This window comes from Vicugna pacos, chromosome 2 (genome assembly GCF_048564905.1).
Source record: "Vicugna pacos chromosome 2, VicPac4, whole genome shotgun sequence".
NCBI classification, from domain to species: domain Eukaryota; kingdom Metazoa; phylum Chordata; class Mammalia; order Artiodactyla; family Camelidae; genus Vicugna; species Vicugna pacos.
Genome location: NC_132988.1, coordinates 60,657,245 through 60,666,463, shown reverse-complemented (window position 1 = coordinate 60,666,463; position 9,219 = coordinate 60,657,245).

The window sequence follows — 9,219 nt, the reverse complement described above, 5'->3', positions numbered from 1 at the left end:
CCCAATAGGCTTTCCTGAATGTTGCTTGAATATCATTCATCCATGCATACAGTAGAATGTTACTAGTATCTATTATGTTATTATAGGCACTAAGGGTACAATGATAACTAAAATATGAAATAATAAATTAAATATGGAATTCATCCTTCTTTTCTTGTGATGGATAAGGAGAAAACAAATTATTACAAAAAAGCTTAAGAACAGTTGGTGATATAACGTTTTAGAGACTTCTTTTCCTTTTCCTGCACCTTATATATCAGTGTTCCCTTCCTTTGATAGTCTTTTTTTCTTACTTCGTACACTTATTCCTAGGGAGTGTCATTCAGGAAAGGCTTTAACACCTAAATGTAGGATGATTTCTACTAAATCTGTACCCAAATTACAAATATCGTTATCCCTTAGGGAATTCAAATTTAGCCTCTTACAAATGAAATTAAATCTTTAATCTGCTTAATTTCTGTACCCCCTGATTCCCCTCAACCCATCACCAAAACCAAATCTGATCTTTCTTCTTTAATTCTTACTGTGATGAATGGCATCATTATACATCAAATGGTTCAAGTTAGAAATCTGAGTCATTTTACAGCCTTTCATCTTTCTTGAACCCTTCAATTTTTCCCTTTCAAATGCAGCTAACAACTTAAGTTCTCACAGCTCAAACATTTTAATATTTCTATGGTTATTTTTTTATTTCCACTTATTTTAGCCTAGTTCAGAGTCTCTTATTTCCCTCACTATATTTTTTGCAGAAATCTATGTTAACTACTGCAGTATGATCATTTTTAATAAACACACTTCACCAGCTTGACCTCTATTCAAAACTTCTAGTAGCTTTACATTACTTGGATAATAGAAACCTTAATCTCTTTACTCAGTCTTGTGGTCATTATTTGTCTGCTACAACTGTGCCAATTCTCATCTTTTGTCATTCTATGGCTTAGAATTTATACTTGAGCAATACTGAAATGTTTGCGTACTATTGTGTGCACATAATTTGTGTGTTCTACTCTCTTGAAGTACCTTATCCCTCTTCTGACTAGAGTGTTTCAACTTCTTCAAAATTATAAGAAACGTCAGTTTTTGCCTTCTTAAACATGCTCAGGTGGACTTAGGCACTCTTTCTTTTTTCTGTTTCCAAAAAACCTACCACATAAGTGTGATTATATTATGTTGTAATATAACTGTAAGTTCTATGATAGTAAAAGTGGCTTCTTTCTTTCCAAGAATCATTAAGTCTCAGCTAAAAAAAAAAGTGGTATAATCATAAAGCATAAAGCTATTTGTTGAGAGAATAAATAAAATCTTCAATGTGGTTTGGTTTCCTTATGAATAGATACCATCTCTAGGGTCCTGTGTTTGCATACTTCATGTCAGGGCTCAACAGAGTGGCACCAGCCCATGTTCACTTGGTACAGTAGGCTCTCCGTAAGAATGGTTAGATAGCAGTAAGCCACAGTTCAAGCTTACATCAACTAAGTGTGCAAGCTTAGTTAGTCATTACTTTTTCTCAAGCCCACATTCCTCTTTTGTAAAATGGGGTTGGTTATCTTTGCCATGCTGACCTCAAATAACTGTCATACAATCCAAATGAAGTAACAAATATAAAAATATTTAGGAAAGCAATACAACTCTGTATATGTTTTAAAATATTTTGCCACTGATGTATTTGTCTTTAAAGAGAACTATATGTGAAACATACTGGAGCTATTTGTGTCTCCAGACATATCAGATCTTTGATGTTACAAATTGATGCCTTACAATTGCTACAATAAGAAAAATTCCTCCTGCAAGAATTTAAAACCACACAAATTAAGATCTTATATTGTTAACAGTGGAAAGGGCAGCCTCCAAATTAAAGTAGAGCCCTGTTTGTGCCACAAATCTATATAACTGTATTTTAATGAAAGGTAATTAATTGAAGACACATAATGTTTGAATGTTTTATTCTTGATTTTCCCTTTTATCTAAGGGATGTTCCTTCTAAGAAGGAAAATAGTTCTGAATGGTACTGAATCTTTATTTCAGAATTAGCTCACACACATACATACAGAATAGCAGTTTGTTAAAGATAATGACTTACACCATTTACTAATATAATATTTAATAGACATTTACTAGTATAATTATCAACCAAAATGCAATTTATTATATTATATTGAGTGCCAATATAGAGTGGGTTTAATTTATATGGAAATTTTTTCTTGATATATTTAAATCATTCTTCATTTACAATCTTATTAAATCTTATTCTTTTGTGTTATTTAACTGGAAGTTATTTTTAAAAGTAAAGTTTCAAAAGATGATGGTCAATTAATAGCTGAAATCCAAATTAAAGACCCCAAATCTTCTAACCTACATAAAGTCACTGAATTACATTTTGTAAACTATGACCTATGAGTTTTTTCTGAATTCCAATGTCTTCAAAATAACATTATCTGCAGATCTCTGTCTAATTAGAAATGGCAGTTAATAAAAATTCTTTATATTATGCCACCAACTACCAATTTATTTCAGTGTTATATTTCAATAAACTGAACCAAGCGAAGATTTTGCCTATACAGAAGTGGCCTTGCCTATCATGATAAGCAGCTGAAAAACACACATAAGCTGTTTGAACCCGGCAGAATCCATCTGGTGAACCATCTGTGTGAGGACTCACAAAAATTATATCCCATCTGTTGTTTCATTTTTGCTAAGATTGCCAACTTGTCCTTGCTCCATTATCTAACTATTTTTCCCTCCCTGTGGACCTCGTCTGTACATTTGCTTTTATTCCCCATTGGCACCATATATCTAATTTCCAAAGCACTCTCCTCATTCTTGAAGGGAATTAATTTATGCGTTTAATTTATGCAACTGAGAATCCAAAAGAATTGCAGTAATATCATAGTGTTGTTAGAAAATAAGTGCATTATTATAAACACCAATTTCTGCCTGGTAAAACCTAAATATATAACATCTTGCCAAATTAACTAATTTCATGTCAGTATAATGTTTAAGTATAATGTTTATCTGATCATCTCTCCCTCCTCTAATCTATTCTCCATTCTACAACATAATATTACTTTCTGAAACATTCCTGTTGTCCCATTTCCTCCAATCAACACCCTCAATGATTTTTCCGTATCTCCCAAGATAAACTCCCTTAAGATTTTAGCTCAAGTTCTCAGTTCTTCATAAAAGCTTTCTTCACTACACCTTGTGGTCATTGTAGGCACAGTCCATACTGGTAATATTCACTTAGTGCTTCCTCCACTATCTTGACCTATGTTGTCAACATGGTTCTTGCATTTACATTTATTTCTTATATTTTCATTATTTTTCTTGCCGTATGTCTTGTATCCACAAGAGGATATGAAGCTTCAGAGATCTGGGACAATGTTCCAGTTTGGGTTCTTTAACATGTGCACAAAGAGCCCTATCTGCTTGAAATATTTTTGTCTAAGGCATTAAAATTTAGTAAGTAACATATTTTGATTCTATTAGAGTGAAGGTAAATTTTAAAAATAAAGAATTATGCTCTCTTTGAGAAACTTCAAAATCTGTGTCTACGGACACCCACTAGAAAGGAAGTGCTACTCTTGGTAAAGCATACTTGCTCTGTTTTGACCCTGGCTTCAGGATAAACACCAGCTGCATTTGCTCTGGACTTTTTGAAATGACAGCGTGATCCACATACCCCCTAAAAGTTAGTCTCTGTTCAACTGTGTAGAGATGAAACTGCATTTTAGGAATTGTCCAAGAATAAGACATGTTTTCATCATACAAGACCACATCTGAGGCCAAAGACCTTAATAGAAAACTACAGTAGTTGATCTCTATCTATGTGTGTCTCTCTCTTTATCTGTATGTAAAGCAGTATACCTTTGTTTCTATATCAACTGAGACCACAAGTGTATCAACAGAAAAATACGTGTAGGTGTGAACAGTTATAAATAAATTTAAAAATTATAAAATAGGCCTGGAGTCAATGCATAAGCACAGTTATGAAGAATAAAGACCTGTGTTTCTAAGTAGAATAAAACGTCACCATCTGAAGACCTGAGAGGAACCACATGCATTCAAAAGGAAAATCAATAGTTTTATGTATTCCATTGTGAAACAGCACTCAATTTTCTAAATATGCATATGCCTTGGAAATTAGGAAGAGACATGTAAAATCATTACAGCAAGGTTACTGACTTTTTGAACAGCAAAAATTATTAAATCACACAAGAAATTACTATGATCACCTACTCAGAGTGGCTTTCCCTGACCACCATCTTTAAAGTAGCATTACCTGTCATTTTCTGGTAACTCATTCTTATTATTATTCATAATATTTATCAAGATACGATTTTTAATTTATTTTTTAAGTTGCTTATCTCTTTGCTGTCTTTCTTGCACTAGAATATAAACTTCCTGAGAGTAGAGGCTTCACTTTGTTCCCTTTTGTCCCCACACTTGGCCCAAATATACTTAGTTTTATCTAAGAAATGAGCAACGAGGATCCCTGAGAGTGTCGATTTTTTTCTATTTAAGGACCCATCCCAATCCTGCATTCTAAACTCAATTCATACTCCTACTGAGTCACTAGTTCTAAGTCCAATTTAGCTTTTGTCTTAAATTATTTTAAATAACCATGTGAATATTGTTCATATACCCCAGCCTTTCCGGCAGACAGTGGGAATAGCATCACAATAATTAAAATCACACATTTCTCCTCTCCACAATACAAAAGATAAGATGTCTTCAGCTTCCTGCCAGTAATTTTCTAAACCTCCAGGGTTATGTTGCAAATATGTTTCATGAACCAATTATTTGAGCCCATCTCCCTCTAACTCCAGGTCTCTGTGATACTGGTGTAGCTTGTTACTCTTAATGACAAAAGCAGGGGCAGGAATGCCACTGATCTAATGGAGCCTTCCAAGAGTGACAAGGGCTCTGTCATTGGACTCCATCAAAGGAGACACTCCTGTACCTGTGGTGGTCGCCAGAGCACTGATCCCCAAGGCTTCTGCCAGAAGTTGTTTGCATTAAGTATCATAATGGAGCTGCTAATGCCCAATATTGAGCGTGCTGACGTTTGTCTTGTGTTATTGCTGAAATCAGTGTTGTGTTGTTCTGTTTTGTCTTGTTTTTCCCCAGTGTTGTAGAAGCTTCTGACAATGACATACCTGAAGTATGTGTGTTCAATTTCTTGAGTGGATAATGCTGGAAAGAACAAAGGGAACTTTTATTTGAAACTCTTCTTTCCTTCCCATGGTCTTGCCTAAGGACTGAGGTATATGTGTCCCTGGCACCTGGGTGGAGAGATTAACTAAGAGAGAGCTATGACCCTTTTTCTCTGATCCTGACTCACCATCCTTGAAACAAAACTCTATCACAGTGTTCTTAGTGTGAGTTCTTTCTCGCAAGGCACCTTGTTCCTTCAACTAAATCTTAGGGTGAATATAACTTAGTCTCAAGCTGGGATGCCAGCTACAGGAAGTACTGTGACTGCGCAGCACGTTGAATCATCAATGGGTTTTAAAGGCTTTTGAGTGCGGTTCAGTATAAAGGGTAAGCATGAAAGGACAGTAGCTGGCAGCCTTCTCAGGAGGAACAATATTCAAAGGCACTTTGATGAAAACCTTATTTTTTTTTTCCTTTTCACACCTGGAGCGAGGCAGCGTAGCTGCGCTACCTGCACACCTCCACGCAGGCCAAGTCTGACATGCGGCAGCGGCCGGCGTGACCCCAAGGCCGTGGTATCTGGCATGTTTGGGAACTGGGGTGTACGGCATCTTCTTTATTTAAGGAACTGTTATGACAGGTTTAGTTTGTCAGGTTGCAAATTCTCAAAACCTGGCACCTGAAGGAGTCTGATTCGTGTTATGGGAAGAGATACACAGTGCATCTAAAAATAATAAAATCAACAGAGAATTAGACAGCCTTACAATTTGGTGTCATGACACATTCAGACTACAGGATCGTGCCACCTACTGCTTTCAGACATCTGACAACCCACCAGGGATTGGATTAAGGACTTCCAAGGAAAGATTGGATGCCTCCCCAAGCACCTTATTGGCAAGATATAACCAAAATGTCTGACGACTTTTAATTTCCGTACAACCCAGAGACATTTGTAAAATAGAATCATCAAAAAGAAGAAAAAAACTCTAAACATTAACCAACAAAAGATTATATTTAAATATTAAATGCATCTTTTTTATACATATGAATTCGTTTTTATTGACTCACTTCCACCTCTTTAGTTGGCTAATACTTATACTAATACTCTAGCATGGATTTGGGGTGATGATGTGTCTCGTTAGGTTCACTGATTGTAACAAATGTGCCACTCTGGTGGGAGTGCTGATACTGGGGGAGGTATGTGTGTGTGGGAGCAGGGAAGACACTGAAAATCTCTGTACCTTCCTCCTAATTTTGCTGTCAACCTAAAACTGCTCTAAAAAAATCAAGTCTATTTAAAAATAAATTAGAATACAACATGGCAAAAAAAAAAAAAAAACCCTCTATCAGCCAAATAAAGACATTTTCTCATCCTTGTTTCCAAAGAAAACCAAAGCATGTGACTGGAATGTGCATTTTTAGTCAACATTTTTGTATGCAAGGTGTGAAAGGGTTCTTTCTAGATTTTTAACGCAGGGAAATTAAGAACTAAGATAAGAGTTATACCACAGGAAATATATGACATTCAGAAACCTACAACACTCTTACATGTTTGAGGGGTCATCCATATAATGTTATATTCTCACAGTCAAAAGTAGAAAATGGACCATTAAACTGATGCTCTGTAAAAAAGTGCTCAGTATATCTGGCATACTCTATTTTGCAGTTTATTTGAAAGTACTTTTAGAGTTACTTCCTATGCTTTAATGGGATATAAAAGCATAAGCCTGTCAGGGAAGTGTAGTACAATGTCATATAATTGTTAGATGGATCAGCATTGTCAATGACTTTATTTGAACTTTATTGATTCACCTTATATTAGGTGATACTCTGGTCCACATAATGTATTTAGCTGTCAAGTTGCAGTAGCTACCAAACAACCAAATTTTATAATAAATCTGCCTCGTGGTTTGAGAGAGAGTAAAAATGTAGTGGAAGAGGCAACTGCCATAATTATATGGTCATTAATTCATATCTAGCTGTCTCTTGACATTGCTCTCGTACCCAGGCATTTCCCCAAGTAAACTCCTGCCTCTCCTTTCGAGAAATTGAAATAGATTCTCCAAATTCCTCCCGATCTTATTTCCAGTTAAGGTGTTAGATGTTGAGAGTTTAGTTAAAATACATAAATACTAGTTGATTGTTTATTAGATGTCAAGCTACATGGATGCAACCATGACTTATAGATTATACAAGTACATGAGGAATTACAGTAAGATGAGGAAAAGACACACAAAGCAACATAAAAATGCAATAAGAAAGTACTGAATGTACTAAATGTTCTGAGAAAGAAGTTAATTTTCAAATTGAAGAGCTTTAATATAAGCTCCCAGAAAAGTGTCTATCACAAAGTATATGTTCACTAAAAGTTAAATAATAATAAAATTATTATTATTAAGTATATCATTATATAGTTTATATGATACCTGGATAGCAGAGATCAATCACTTGCCATTAAAAGCATTACTTTTAGCTAGGGTTTAACATTAAAAAAATTGGGGGGAGGAGGTAACTAAGTTTATTTGTTTGTTTGTTTTAATAGAGGTATTGGGATCAAACCAGGACCTCGTGCATGCTAAGCATGCACTCTACCACTAAGCTATACCCTCCCCTCATTTTTTGTCTATTAAAATTTTTGGAAATAATTTATTAGATAAAATAGTTTAAAACTGCTGGCTGAATCCCAGCATTTGCCTCTCCCAGTGACAATGTCCATGCTCTGTTAGTGGTATGTAAGAACATACTTTTTTCACTTTAAATTCCACTACTCCTAGGCTTTTTTTTTTTTTAAATCTCAGACGTGTATTGTGGGATTTGGAATTTCCATTTCTCTGCCTAAGTGATCTTCATCTTAAAAACAAAACTATCAGGTGTCTGTGACATATTTTAATCATATTTTAGATGCAATGTAATGTATTTAAAATGTTTAAATGGATAGGTATATTATAGCATCTGAATTTAATGACTTACAGTATGTAACATTTTTCTAGGAGTAGTTTCCAGTGTGCTGATATTCAGTCTTAGATAACATGTAGAATTAGAAATTAGAATTTGCTCTTTTGAGATCATAGTAACATTTGAATTAAAATTTTAATCCAAGTGAAATTCTTTAAATTTCATGATTAAAAGGGGCTTTAAGAATAAATATTTGTTGGCATATTTAAAATCATGAGATAAAAATTATTTTAAGTCAGAAAACATGTCAGTAAGTATATGATGTTCCCAGAAGTTACATTTTACAACTATTAGATGCTATGAAGAAATGGAATTTTGTACTAATTCCTCTCTACACAATCTTAAAACCTTCAGCTCTTCAATGCATACAGACTCATAGGCAGTATACCATTGCTTTCTGTTCCACTATTATTTGCTTTTTTTATTGAAGTATAGTTGATGTATGATATTATGTGTTATTGGTATATAATATGATTCACAGTTTTTAAATGGTTATACTCCATTTATAGTTATTATAAAATATTGGCAGTATTCCTTGTGTTGTACAATATTTTCTTATAGCTTGGTTTATACATAATAGTTTGTACCTTCTAATTCCCTACCCCATCATTGCCCCTCCCCCTTCCCTCCCCTCACTGGTAACCACTAGTTTGTTCTCTATATCTGTGAATCTGTTTCTTTTTTGTTATATTCACTAGTTTGTTGTATATTTTAGATTCTACATATGATTTATATCATACAATATTTGTCTTTCTCTGTCTGACTTATTTCACTTAGCATAATAGCCACCAAGTCCATTCATGCTGTTGCAAATGGCAAAATTTCATTCCTCTTTATGGCTGAGTAGTATTCCATTATGTGTGTGTGTGTGTGTGTGTGTATACACACACACACACACACACACACAAATACTTAGAGGCTATTATACTTATATATATTATACATATCACATCTTCTTCATCCATTCATCTGTTGGTGGACACTTAGGTTCCTTCCATATCTTGGCAATTGTAAATAATGCTGCTGTGAGTATTGAGGTGCATGAATGTTTTTGAATTAGTGTTTTTTCCTCTAAAATCAGGAATCTAGGACAAGGAGGCTCACTCTCAC